This window comes from Oncorhynchus clarkii, chromosome 12, assembly GCF_045791955.1.
Source record: "Oncorhynchus clarkii lewisi isolate Uvic-CL-2024 chromosome 12, UVic_Ocla_1.0, whole genome shotgun sequence".
In the NCBI taxonomy this organism is placed as follows: Eukaryota; Metazoa; Chordata; class Actinopteri; order Salmoniformes; family Salmonidae; genus Oncorhynchus; species Oncorhynchus clarkii.
The window spans coordinates 29,133,154-29,148,036 of NC_092158.1; positions in this window are offsets into that span (position 1 = coordinate 29,133,154).

A 14,883-nucleotide genomic window follows, 5' to 3' on the forward strand; every position below is an offset into this window, starting at 1 on the left:
TGATCGTGGGCTACAGGAAAAGGCGGGCCGAACAGGCCCCCATTAACATCGACGGGGCTGTAGTGGAGCGGGTCGAGAGTTTCAAGTTCCTTTGTGTCCACATCACCAACGAACTATCATGGTCCAAAAATACCAAGACAGTCGTGAAGAAGGCACAAACAAATATTTTCCCCCTCAGGAGCCTGAAAAGATTTGGCATGGGTCCCTAGATCCTGAAAAGGTTCTACAGCTGCACCATCAAGAGCATCCTGACTGGTTGCATCACCGCCTGGTATGGCAACTGCCCGGCATCTGATCGTAAGGCGCTACAGAGGGTAGTGCGAACGGCCCAGTACATCACTGTAGCCAAGCTTCCTGCCATCCAGGACCTATATAATAGGCAGTGTCAGATGAAATTCCATAAAATTGTCAGAGACTCCAGTTACCCAAGTTACAGACTGTGTTCTCTGCTACCACATGGCAAGTGGTACCGGAGTGCCAAGTCTAGGACCAAAAGGCTCCTTAACAACTTCTACTCCAAAGCCATTAGACAGCTGAAGAAATCATAAAAATCGCCACAGGACAATTTACATTGACCCCCCCCCCCCCCCCCCCTTTGTACACTACTGCTACTTGCCGTTTGTTTGTTACCTATGCAGTTACTTCTCCCCCACCTACATGTACATATTACCTCAACTAGCCTGTACCCCTGCACACTGACTCGGTACCGAAGCCCCCTGTACAGTCGTGGCCAAAAGTTTAGAGAATGACACAAATATAAATTTTCACAAAGTCTGCTGCTTCAATGTCTTTAGATATTTTTGTCAGATGTTACTATGGAATACTGAAGTATAATTACAAGCATTTCATAAGTGTCAAAGACTTTTATTGACAATTACATGAAGTTGATGGTTGATGTTGTCCCTTCTTTTTCAAGACCTGCAATACCTGCAATACTCCCTGGCATGCTGTCAATTAACTTCTGGGTCAGATCCTGACTGATGGCAGCCCATTCTTGCATATTCAATGCTTGGAGTTTGTCAGAATTTGTGGGGTTTTGTTTATCCACCCGCCTCTTGAGGATTGACCACAAGTTCTCAATCGGATTAAGGTCAGGGGAGTTTCCTGGCCATGGACCCAAAATATTGATGTTTTGTTCCCCGAGCCACTTAGATATCACTTTTGCCTTATGGCAAGGTGCTCCATCATGCTGGAAAATTCATTGTTCGTCACCAAACTGTTCCTGGATGGTTGGGAGAAGTTGCTCTCGGAGGATGTGTTGGTACCATTCTTTATTCGTGGCTGTGTTCTTAGGCAAAATTGTGAGTGAGCCCACTCCCTTTGCTGAGAAGCAAACCCACACATGAATGGTCTCAGGATGCTTTACTGTTGGCATGACACAGGACTGATGGTAGCGCTCACCTTGTCTTCTCCAGACAAGCTTTTTTCCGGATGCCCCAAACAATCGGAAAGTGGATTCATCAGAGAAAATGACTTTACCCCAGTCCTCAGCAGTCCAATCCCTGTACCTTTTGCAGAATATCAGTCTGTCCCTGATGTTTTTCCTGGAGAGAAGTGGCTTCTTTGCTGCCCTTCTTGACACCAGGCCATCCTCCAAAAGTCTTTGCCTCACTGTGCGTGCAAATGCACTCACACCTGCTGCCATTCCTGAGCAAGCTCTGTACTGGTGGTGCCCTGATCCCGCAGCTGAATCAACTTTAGGAAACGGAAACGGCGCTTGCTGGACTTTCTTTGGCGCCCTGAAGCCTTCTTCACAACAATTGAACCGCTCTCCTTGAAGTTCTTGATGATCCGATAAATGGTTGATTTAGGTGCAATCTTACTGGCAGTAATATCCTTGCCTGTGAAGCCCTTTTTGTGTTTTGTTTTTTGGGGATTCAGTCCATTTGCATGGCAAAAAGGGACTTTGCAATTAATTGCAATTCATCTGATCACGCTTCATAACATTCTGGAGTATATGCAAATTGCCATCATACAAACTGAGGCAGCAGACTTTGTGAAAATTAATATTTGTGTCATTCTCAAAACTTTTGGCCACTACTGTATATAACCTCGTTAATGTTATTCTTATTCGTGAATATTTTCTTCTTCTTGAACTGCACTGTTGGTTAAGGGCTTGTAAGTAAGCATTTCACTTTAAAGTCTACACTTGTTGTTGTCGGCGCATGTGGCAAATAAAGTTTGATTCGATTTTTTTAATTGATTTGAATCTGCGATTGGTTAAGGATGTTTGTCTCCCATCAGACTCTGTCAATGTGGAAGCCTATTTCACTTCCTCAAAACCCCCCCAAATTAATCTAAGATAACTCAAGATATCTGTAATACATTTTAACGTTTTGGCCGAGGATGTTTTAGTTGCGCAATTTTACCTCTAAGGTGTTTGGTGCAGTATTTTCAAGTAAAAAAAAATGTGCAACGTGTTGTCACACTGTCTATGCTATTGGATAGAGTCCAATCACTGCAGCTTTTCACCCCATGTTAGTGGGCAAATGGACATCGTCAAATCAAAACCCAACCGTTATTTACCCAGTGTGATGCACAGAAGTTCCATTTTAGACAAGACTGACTTTATGACCAAAACACTTTGCAGTCAATTTTGACACCAGAATAACTTTTTCTGACTCATACAGTATCAATGGCACATAGGCCCTTTCAAAGGGATCAGTATATTTTTAAATGTAGTTGCTCTTTATTTTTTTCGATAATATATACTGCAGATCTCAAAAACCACGGGCTGCGTTTTTTGGTTTTAAAAACAGTCTGATGCTTTTAGCGTTTGAACAGCGTGTGGTAGAACTGGTCTGAATGACTTGACTGCCCTTGCATGGAGAGAAAGAGAACTGCAGGTTTTCAGTATCATTTGACTTTGTGCAGGAAAATGTTCCACAACAAAAGAGTGATCAAATTAAGGTCTAACATCTTCATACCTGCAGCACCAGCCATGCATTAGTGGCTTCAATAACACAAGAAAACATCCAGTTATCCTCTGTAGGCCTAAGCCCTTAGATCGTCATTTCTACTAAGATAACATATGGAATTGTTTTAAGATGGTTATGAAAATTATCATTTAGCAATTTGATTTAGAATTGTAGGTCCCCTTCTTTTTTTTTTAAGTACATAAACTATACTTAAACCCAAAATGGTTCTCCAGTAGATCATTAAGAATGGCACATCCTTTGTTTTAAAATGGCCTTTTTGCCTACAACTTCTCATTTCCGACTAATTGAAAATGAAATTGTTTAAAGTATCGCCCTTTCTTAACAAGCCATACAAAGCTGGTTACAATTTCAGGTTTACGCTCAAGAAAAGGAAATGTAGAATGAATATTACAACAAATGTTATGGTTAAACTCAAATATATTGAATAATAAAAAAACATTCTTTATAGATAAAAATATATATATACACAACCGTTCAAAAGTTTGGGGTCACGTAGAAATGTCCTTGTTTTTGAAAGAAAAGCACATTTTTTGTCCATTAAAATAACATAAAATTAATAACAAAATACAGTGTAGACATGGTTAATGTTGTAAATGACTACTGTAGCTGAAAATGTCTCATTCTTTTAATGGAATATCTACATAGGCGTACAGAGGCCCATTATCGGCAACCATCACTCCTGTGTTCCAATGGCACGTTGTGTTAGCTAATTCAAGTTTATCATTTAAAAAATCTAATTGACCATTAGAAAACCCTTTTTCAATTATATTAGCACAGCTGAAAATGGTTGTCATGATTAAAGAAGCAATAAAACTGGGATTCTTTAGACTAGTTAAGTATCTGGAGCATCAGCATTTGTGGGTTCAATTACAGGCTCAAAATGGCCAGAAACAAAGTACTTTCTTCTGAAACTCGTCAGTCTTTTCTTGTTCTGAGAAATTAAGGCTATTCCATGCAAGAAATTGCCAAGAAACTGAAGATCTCGTACAACGCTATGTACTACTCCCTTCACAGAACAGTGCAAACTGTCTCTAACCAGAATAGAAAGAGGAGTGGGAGGCCCTAGTGCACAACTGAGCAAGAGGACAAGTACATTAGAGTGTCTAGTTTGAGAAACAAGTCCTCAACTGGCAGCTTCATTAAATAGTACCCGCAAAACACCAGTCTCAACGTCAACAATGGAGAGGCGGCTCCGGGATGCTGGCCTTCTAGGTAGAGTTGCAAAGAAAAAGCCATATCTCAGACTGGTCAATAAAAATAAAATATTAAGATGGGCAAAAGAACACAGACACTGGACAGAGAAACTCTGCCTAGAAAGCCAGCATCCCGGAGTCGCCTCTTCACTGTTGATGTTGAGACTGGTGTTAGCAGGCGACACTACAGTGGTAGGCCTGATTAGCAACAACGACGAGACAGTCTACAGGGAGGAGGTGAGGGCCCTCGGAGTGTGGTGTCAGGAAAATAACCTCTCACTCAAGCTCAACAAAACAAAGGCGATGATCGTGGACTTCAGGAAACAGCAGAGGGAACACCCCCCCATCCACATTGACGGGACAGTTATGGAGAAGGTGGAAAGTTTTAAGTTCCTCTGTGTACACATCACGGACAAACTGAAATGGTCCACCCACACAGACAGCGTGGTGAAGAAGGCGCAATAGCGCCTCTTCAACCTCAGGAGGCTGAGGAAATTTGGCTTGTCATCTAAAACACTCACAAACCTTTACAGATGCACAATAGAGAGCATCCTGTCGGGCTGTATCACCGCCTGGTATGGTAATTGCATTGCCCTCAACCGCAAGGCTCTGCAGAAGGTAGTGCGGTCTGCACAACGCATCACCGGGGGCAAACTACCTGCCCTCTAGGACACCTACAACACCCGATGTCACAGGAAGGCCAAAAAAGATGATCAAGGACAACAACCACCCGAGCCACTGCCTGTTCACCCTGCTATCATCCAAAAGGCAAGGTCAGTACAGGTGCATCAAAGCTGGGACTGAGAGACTGAAAAACAGCTTCTATCTCAAGGCCATCAGACTGTTAAACAGCCATCACTAACACAGAGAGGCTGCTGCCAACATACAGACTCAAATCTCTGGCCACTTAAATAAACTGACTTAATAAAGGTATCACTAGTCACTTTAAATAACGACATTTTAATCAAGTTTACATAGAGGTATCACTAGTCACTTTAAATAATGGCACTTGAATCATGTTTACATATCCTACATTACCCATCTCATATTTATATATTGTATTCTACACCATCTACTGCATCTTGCCTATGCCTCACACCATCGCACATGCATATATTTCTATGTTCATATTCTTATTCATCCCTTTACATTTGTGTGTATCTGTGTGTGTATAAGGTAGTTGTTGTGAATTTGTTAGATTACTTGTGAGATTTTACTGCATGGTCGGAACTAGAAGCACAAGCATTTCGCTACGCTCGCATTAACATCTGCTAACCATGTGTATGTGACCAATAAAATTGGACTTGATTATAATTTGATTTGATGAGACGAAATCTGTCGGGAGAGGTTCTCTTCTGCACTGTTCAACCAATCTAGTAAATGTGGAGGAGGAGTTAAGATGGAGTGTCGCCTTGTTAACATCCAAAAGCGCCACAGGCTCTCTTTCCATTTCCCCTGAAAACCGGGATGTCTGGTTGTTGAGGGAACTCTACAAAGGCTAGGGGGCTTTTGACAGGTTAGCACTCTAATGTAAAATATACTGTTTGTAAAATGTACAGTGCATTCGGAAAGTATTCAGACCCCCTCCCCTTTTCCACATTTTGTTATGTTACAGACTTTCTTAAATTGATTAAATAAATAAAAAATCCTCATCTACACACAATACCCCATCATGACAAAGCAAAAACAGGTTTTTGGCAATTGTATATACTGAAATACCTCATTTACATAAGTGCTCAGACCCTTTGCTATGAGACTCAATTGAGCTCAGGTGCATCCTGTTTCCATTGATCATCCTTGATGTTTCTACAACTTGATTGGAGTCCACCTGTGGTAACTTCAATTGATTGGACATGATTTGGAAAGGCACACACCTGTCTATATCAGTGGCGATTTTAGCATGTAAATCTTGGTGGGGCACAAATAAAATTGGGGGGGATGCATGCCAGCCAAGCCACTACACTACACAACACAACACTAAACAATACATTAATTGCACTATAACAGTGACAAATGGTGCCCACAAACTTTTAGGGCCTACATAAAGCTGTCACAACAGCAGAGTCCCAACAGCAGTCCCAACACCTTACCACTGCTACACCTGGCTATCAGTGGAGCCATGTCTGGCAGCGAAACAGTTCATTCAGACTTTTTTACTGCCTTTTCAAAAAACAGAGCTGAGATGGCTGACTTGCTTAAACAAATGTGGTTTCTGCTGACAATTGAGATGTACAAACTATGGCATAAGGGGACGACAAGCGGATAAGTGGCAATCCGTCATTTTGATTAAGACTTTATGAGCGACGAACTTGGTCAATATAATTTGTTCAGCACTTTGTTCAGCACTTTTGAAATGTATAAGCAGACAATGAAAGCTCTAGGCAACATGTGCACCACCAAGTCAGAACAGTAGGCGAAATTAGACCAAATTATTAGGGTGAGGCACATGGGCTACTAACATCTTACTACACAACATACACTTAGTATTAGTTTCTTAACTACAGTATACATATCTTCCTGGCATATTACATCATTTATGCAGCAGCATACAAAACATTTTTGGACTCACATTGTTGTGCTCGGCTCACTTGAACAGGAAGGAAGCGCAGCGGTCCTTCGTGGGCAAATTTTGTCATCAAACTTTGTCATAAAAGTCTGGTACTCTCTGGATTTATGATGTTTTCAAGACAACTGGGAACTCTAAAAAAATCTGGGTCGAATCAGGTTGACTTCGGTGATCTTCAAGTTGTAGCTCTAGAAAGAGGCCCAAGTTCCCGATTTACAATTCCGAGTTGGATGAAAGTTCAAAACATATTTCCTAGTCGTAGCTTGTTTTTCCCAGAGTTCCCAGTTGTCCTGAACTCACTAAAGTCATATTTTGCAGTTCTGAGTTAAATTGTTTTGATCACGGCACAAATCATGCTTCATTGACAGCATGGCCATGTTGAATGTTTATCATTTTAAACTAGGAAAAGAGACCCGTAATCTTAGACTTGGCTAATGATTGCTTTGCAATGCTTGCAGTTAGCCACTGGTTCCTTCCAAACCACTCATTGTTGAATTTGCGATTTCCAACTTGTTGTGTAATGTTTGTCCAATTGCCAATGAGCACCAATACGTTTTATCTATAATTTCTCTTCATATGACAAGTATTAAAAAGGATTTGCCAGTAGATTGTTGACTTGATACATGACTGCTAGCTTAGATTTTGAAAGTAGGATGTTGACATGATCAGTCCAATCAAAGGGACTGTAGATATAACGTAATTTGACGTGATTTTCTGTGGTCAATGACCTTGAGCCTTCTTGGATGGGCACTTCTAATGTAACTCTATGGCAGCACCCAAGGGGCTAGAATTTTCAAGCTCTACGGTTAGACTTGGCGGTGACGTAGTGTCCCCATAAGTGACAGAAACTGAACCAATCACAGCGCAATGCGCCATATTTTTATTTTTCATCATCACTGAGCTAGGCTGAAACAACTGCATTTTGGAGGACCCTTACTCAAGAAAACAAAAGAGACCATGTTTGTATGTGGCTTTATTAACTCAACATATTTTTTACATTGTTTGCACGTTGATATGTGACACGTATTAATGCCAAAATAACATGCAAAACAAGCAAGCTCAAATGTTGGTCTCAATGAACACAATGGGAGACAGAGGGCTGGTTTCAATCGCAGGGCGCAGACTGAACTAACTGAACGATAATTTATAGCGATTGTTATCTGGCTGAGGGATACTCCTTTCTCAAGAAAAAGTCTTTATTTGTGAACAGTTCCTAAGATCTGTGGTTCGTCATGTAAGTTGAGAGGGGTGTATCTTGGCTATAAAAGATCTTTGTATTTTTCTGACGTCTATTTTCAATGGTTCATTGGAGATAGCGCATCATTGAAAGTCAAAAAGGCTATTGCAAAGCTTATTATTAAAAAAGATGTAGTTTAAGTATAACTCTGACTGGTGTGTGAAGTTTGTAACTCTCTCCTCATTTGGTAAAGCAGAAATATGCCACCACATACCTTGCACAACACCCTGTCGGTCTTTGCAAACATCAAAGTAGTGACTTGTTCATGCTTTACAACATCCGTAGAGTACGACCCTACCTCACACACAGGAAGCGGCACAGGTCCTAATCCAGGCACTTGTCATCTCTCGTTTGGACTACTGCAACTTGCTGTTGGCTGGGCTCCCCGTTTGTGCCATCAACTTATCCAGAACGCTGCAGCCCACCTGGTGTTCAACCTTCCCATGTTCTCCAATGTTACCCCACTCCTCCACACACTCCACTGGCTTCCAGTTGAAGCTCGCATCGACTACAAGACCATGGTACTTGCCTACAGAGCAGCAAGATGAACTGCCCCTCCCTACCTTAAGGCTATACTCAGACCTTACACCCCAACCCGAGCACTCCGTTCTGCCACCTCTGGTCTCTTGGCCCTCCCACCCCTACGGAGGGCAGCTCCTGCTCAGCCCAGTCCAAGCTCTTCTGTCCTGGCACCCTGTCACGACTTCCGGTGAAGTCGGCTCCTCTCCTTGCTCGGGCAGCGTTTAGCGGTCGACGTCACCGTCACCGTCTTTCTAGCCATCGCCCCCGCTCCATTTTTCATGTATCCATTTGTTTTGTCTTGTTCCCTGCACACCTGGTTTTCATTCCCCATTCATATGTATTTATTCCTCTGTTCCCCATCATGTCTTTGTGTAGGATTGTTTGTGTTACGTGTATTTTGATATTGTGGATATTGTTACGCACATTACTTTTTGTCTATGTTCTGTGTTTTGGGCACGTTTTATGTTATTTTGTGCTGTCATTTTGACCGGAATAAAAAGTGCGCCTGTTCACTACACTCTGCTCTCCTGCACCTGACTTCGCCTCCAATACACACTCCAACAGATTCCTACACCAACCATGGAGTCAGCAGGAGCAGGTACCCCGGTCAGAGGAGTCGAGGAACGCATCCAGGAACACGCGGCTATGCTACATCATCTCGGTGCCATGATGGATCGAGTTGTCCAGACCATGGACCGCTGGGAGAGACAGGAAGTCTCCATCCTTCTTCTTCACAAAAAAGAAACTCGAGGAGGCGGGTGAAGTGGAGGACCGAATGTACCCCTGACGCAGGGATTCGGAGACATATGTCTCCATAGCCACCATCTCCACTTGCGACAGGGGATACAAGTGACTCCTGGGAAGTGCCGTGTCTACCAGTGCATCTGCCTTAAAAATCATATAATGAGATTTTCTGGATTTCCGTCTCTCACAGTTGAAGTATACCTTTGATAAAAAATTACAGACCTCTACATGCTTTGTAAGTAGGGAAACCTGCAAAATCGGCAGTGTATCAAATACTTGTTCTCCCCACTGTATATTAAAGATGTGAAAAAGATTTTAGCATATGCCAACAGCTATACAAAGCTTGGATTAACCGTTGAACTCCTGGACTGCCTCCGATTATGACATGTAGGAGATATCTATCATGGTGCCTTAATCCAGGTCAACTCTCTGCTCCGTTTGGTGTGCTTGTGTGTCTAGTGGATGCAGAGAGCTACACAGTGCACACCCACCTCAGGCAGTCCATCTCCCAGGGCTGTGATTTACAGCCAGAAGAAAGAGTCATAGGCCGGTTTAAAACACTCTGTTAACAGACCAGCTTCCCAATGCCACATATAACTCAGCCTAGCAGTTATTCAATAAGACTCCTAACACACTACTGCCGTGACTCTCATAGATATTCTAAAGACTCCTACTGCTGTGACTTTCAGAAATATTCAATAATATCATTACTGCAGTGATGCTCATATATTCAATAACAGCTATTTCCCCAGACTCCTGGTACATTACCTCTCAGAGGTGACATACAATAACATTGGCTCTCATAAATATTCTAAATACTCCTACTTCTATGACTTTCAGAAATATTCAATAATATCATTACCGCAGAGATGCAGAGACGATCTTCAACAACATCAATTTCCTAGACTCCTGCTAGAGATACAATAACAGTTTCCAGTGGTGTAAAGTACTTAAGTAAAAATAGGTTAAAGCACTACTTAAGTAGTTTTTGGAGGTATATGTTCTTTACTGTACTATTTATATTTTTGCCTACTTTTACTTCACTACATTCCTAAAGATAAAAATGTACAGTACTTTTTACTCCATACATTTTCCCTGACACCCAAAAGTACTCGTTACATTTTGGTCCAATTCACACACTTATCAAAAGAACATCCCTGGTCATCCCTACTGCCTCTGATCTGGCGGACTCACTAAACATGCTTCGTTTGTAAATGGTGTTGGGGTGTGCGCCTGGCTAACCGTCAATAAAAATTCAATAAAAATTGTGCCTTCTTGTTTGCTTAATATATGGAATTTGAAATGGTTTATGCTTTTACTTTTGATACTTAAGTACATTTTAGCAGTTCCATTTACTTTTGATACTTAAGTACATTTAAATCCAAATACTTAGACTTTTACTCAAATAGTATTTTACTGGGTGACTTTTACTTGAGCCATTTTCTATTAAGGTATATTTACCTTTACTCAAGTATGACAATTGAGTATTTTTTCCACCACTGATCGTTTCTACTGTGACTCTTACAGATAATACACTCTACGGTAGTGTCGTTCATACACACATACAGTGGGGCAAAAAAGTATTTAGTCAGCCACCAATTGTGCAAGTTCTCCCACTTAAAAAGAGGAGAGAGGCCTGTAATTTTCATCATTACAGGGTACACTTCAACTATGACAGACAAAATTAGAAAAAAAATCCAGAAAATCACATTGTAGGATTTGTAATGAATTTATTTGCAAATTATGGTGGAAAATAAGTATTTGGTCAATAATAAAAGTTTATATACCCTTTGTTGGCAATGACAGGTCAAGCGTTTTCTATAAGTCTTCGCAAGGTTTTCACACACTGTTGCTGGGATTTTGGCCCATTCCTCCATGCAGATCTCCTCTAGAGCAGTGATGTTTTGGGGCTGTTGCTGGGCACCACAGACTTTCCACTCCCTCCAAAGATTTTCTATGGGGTTGAGATCTGGAGACTGGCTAGGCCATTCCAGGACCTTGAAATGCTTCTTACGAAGCCACTCCTTCGTTGCCCAGGCGGTGTGTTTGGGATCATTGTCATGCTGAAAGACCCAGCCACGTTTCATCTTCAATGCCCTTGCTGATGGAAGGAGGTTTTCACTCAAAATCTCACGATACATGGCCCCATTCATTATTTCCTTTACACGGATCAGTCGTCCTGGTCCCTTTGCAGAAAAACAGCCCCAAAGCATGATGTTTCCACCCCCATGCTTCACAGTAGGTATGGTGTTCTTTGGATGCAACTCAGAATTCTTTGTCCTCCAAACACGACGAGTTGAGTTTTTACCAAAAAGTTCTATTTTGGTTTCATCTGACCATATGACATTCTCCCAATCTTCTTCTGGATCATCCAAATACTCTCTAGCAAACTTCAGACGGGCCTGGACATGTACTGGCTTAAGCAGGGGGACATGTCTGACACTGCAGGATTTGAGTCCCTGGCGGCGTAGTGTGTTACTGATGGTAGGCTTTGTTACTTTGGTCCCAGCTCTCTGCAGGTCATTCACTAGGTCCCCCCATGTGGTTCTGGGATTTTTGCTCACCGTTCTTGTGATCATTTTGACCCCACGGGGTGAGATCTTGCATGGAGCCCCAGATCGAGGGAGATTATCAGTGGTCTTGTATGTCTTCCATTTCCTAATAATTGCTCCCACAGTTGATTTCTTCAAACCAAGCTGCTTACCTATTGCAGATTCAGTCTTCCCAGCCTGGTGCAGGTCTACAATTTTGTTTCTGGTGTCCTTTGACAGCTCTTTGGTCTTGGCCATAGTGGAGTTTGGAGTGTGACTGTTTGAGGTTGTGGACAGGTGTCTTTTATACTGATAACAAGTTCAAACAGGTGCCATTAATACAGGTAACGAGTGGAGGACAGAGGAGCCTCTTAAAGAAGAAGTTACAGGTCTGTGAGAGCCAGAAATCTTGCTTGTTTGTAGGTGACCAAATACTTATTTTCCACCATAATTTGCAAATAAATTCATAAAAATCCTACAATGTGATTTTCTGGATTATTTTTTTCTAATTTTGTCTGTCATAGTTGAAGTGTACCTATGATGAAAATTACAGGCCTCTCTCATATTTTTAAGTGGGAGAACTTGCACAATTGGTGGCTGTCTAAATACTTTTTTGCCCCACTGTATATACTTGGTGATATTCAATAAGGGAGCACTTCGGGCCAACACAAATGGTCTCAAAGTTCTCACCTTGAAAAAATTGTTTTCGCAAGTAGTCTTGATTCCCAAAATACCCTTCTGTCTCCTATCCTCCATGCTCGATTTAAGGCACATCTGGAGAGTTAATTTCAAGTCTGCTAGTGCCTAAATGAATTAAAACACAGAAGGCCTGAGCAGTGTAGAGTCAGTTACAGTAGGAGCACATACATGTATATCCTTCATCACATTCAGTTTCAGAGGAGAGGTCAAACAAAACCTCACAAGCACGCACACACACATCATATTGGGTTAGAGCAGATGAGCACCTCTGTAGAACTCAGTAGTCTGTTAGTACTGCTGTTAAAATAGTAAGTGCTTACTTAAAGGAGAAGTTAACTTTATTTGAACGAAATGCCTATTATCGATATAAATGGCATGTTTATAGAAGTGCCCAGACACTTGTTTTTGAGAAACGTACCTCATCAGCAATATACTTCATGCTTGTTCAGCAGTTGAAGGGGCACAGAAAAACACGAACAAAGGCTCCAAAAACACCCACATACATCATTTTAAGAAATGACAACGCTCTCAGTATAGTGATGCAGGTCTTTATGAAATGTTGTACACATGAACTTGTGTAATGCTAACTTTATCAGCAACGTTATATTCCATTTTGTGCTGGAAAAGTATTGTGGGCTACACAGAGAAGTTTCGCTCGAGTTGCACAAAATGGAATATAACTTACATTTACATCGTAAATAGATTTGGTTAAAATAAAGTCAACTTCTCCTTTAACCTCACTATCTCTCTCCTGTAAGATCTTCCACTGACTGTAAATGAGATCACCACAGTGATCTAGGTGGTCGAGGTAGAATGGATGGGTGGGGAGGGGAGGGGATTGGGTGGGCGGGTGGGGTGGGGAGGGGATTCTTGTGCTGCTGCCAGCACTGAAGAATGTCCACAGAAGAGCACAGGCCAGCACTTTTCAGAGAGCTGCTGTAGTGTAGATCGGTGATCTCTCCCTCCCCCATCAGCACCAAATCATGGGCTTCCCATGGGAAGCGCCTCCTCTCCCCTCACATACAGAGCAGGACGACCAGGCTGAGCTCAGCTCCCATGCTAATTATCCATATGTTAATCTGCAGCAGCAGTTCATCTTTGGCACGGCCACATGCTGCTGTGCTGTGCTGAACTAAACCCTGCTACCTCCAGCATCTCTACACAGTACACACGCCTTTCCATGGGCCACTAGCTGGTTGAAATTAATTTACTTTGCCATTTTTTCTAAACCCTTTCCCTCCAATCACTAAAACCATCCCCCCCACCCCAGAGGAGGCTGGTGGGAGGAGCTATAGGAGGACAGACTCATTGTAATGGCTGAATTGGAATAAAGGGAAAGTATCAAACATATGGAAATGACATGTTTGACTCCATTACATTTATTCCATTCCAGCCATTACAATGAGCCTGTCCTCCAATAGCTCTTCCCACCAGCCTCCTCTGCCCCATACATTCACCTTCCAAATCAGTACATGGATGGAAGTTGGCTGCATAAATTAGATGCGGGCTAATCTTATTTCCTAATTTTCCCTGACAGCAGGTTGCTGCCACCCACCAACCCGGTGCTACTGCTAGCAGTACCACTAGCACGGGCAGCAGACGGAGCAGCACAGAAGGACCTGCATGCCAGGTTATGGCAGTGGTTGGTCCTCTTTCTTTTTCAGACTGACACAATGTCCGTCAGACCATGTCATTTTTCTCTCTATTACTTCTTTCACCTCTGTTGGATGGTGATACTGGTGGTGAGAATTCATTAAGGTGTTATGATTTGAGTGTCTCTCTTTTTCATTCATATACACACACACACACACACACACACACACACACACACACACACACACACACACACACACACACACACACACACACACACACACACACACACACACACACACACACACACACACACACACACACACACACACACACACACACACCTTGCTCACCTTCATACAATCCTCTGCATTCTCTGACACGCAGTTATTCCTTAAGTTTCTTTGAACACCTTTTCACACCAAATTAACCATGAAATACCATAATCATGTCTTGTAGCATCTTTCTTTGCTGAATTACCTCATTTTCCTTTTGGCCTTTTTCTGAAATTGAATATTTCATACCGTTATTGCATTCAACAAATTAGTTGCAGTTAGTAATGAATTCTGAGAAATGATCTGCTTAAAGATTAAAAAAGGAATTTAAACGTAGTTTTCGTGTACACCTCTGGCGCCATCCTGTGGATGTGGATATGATATCCTCCTAAAATCCATCTGACTTTTAGTGTTGTTGTTTTTTTACTCCAGATCTTTGTTCATTCAGTGATTATAACAGTTAATACAATAAAATGAATTGATGGTGGTATCAAGTATTAAGATCATTTGGACTATTATGCGCTTAAGAAGACACACACACACATGCAATATAAAGCAGGCTTTCAGAGCAAATCCAGCAATTG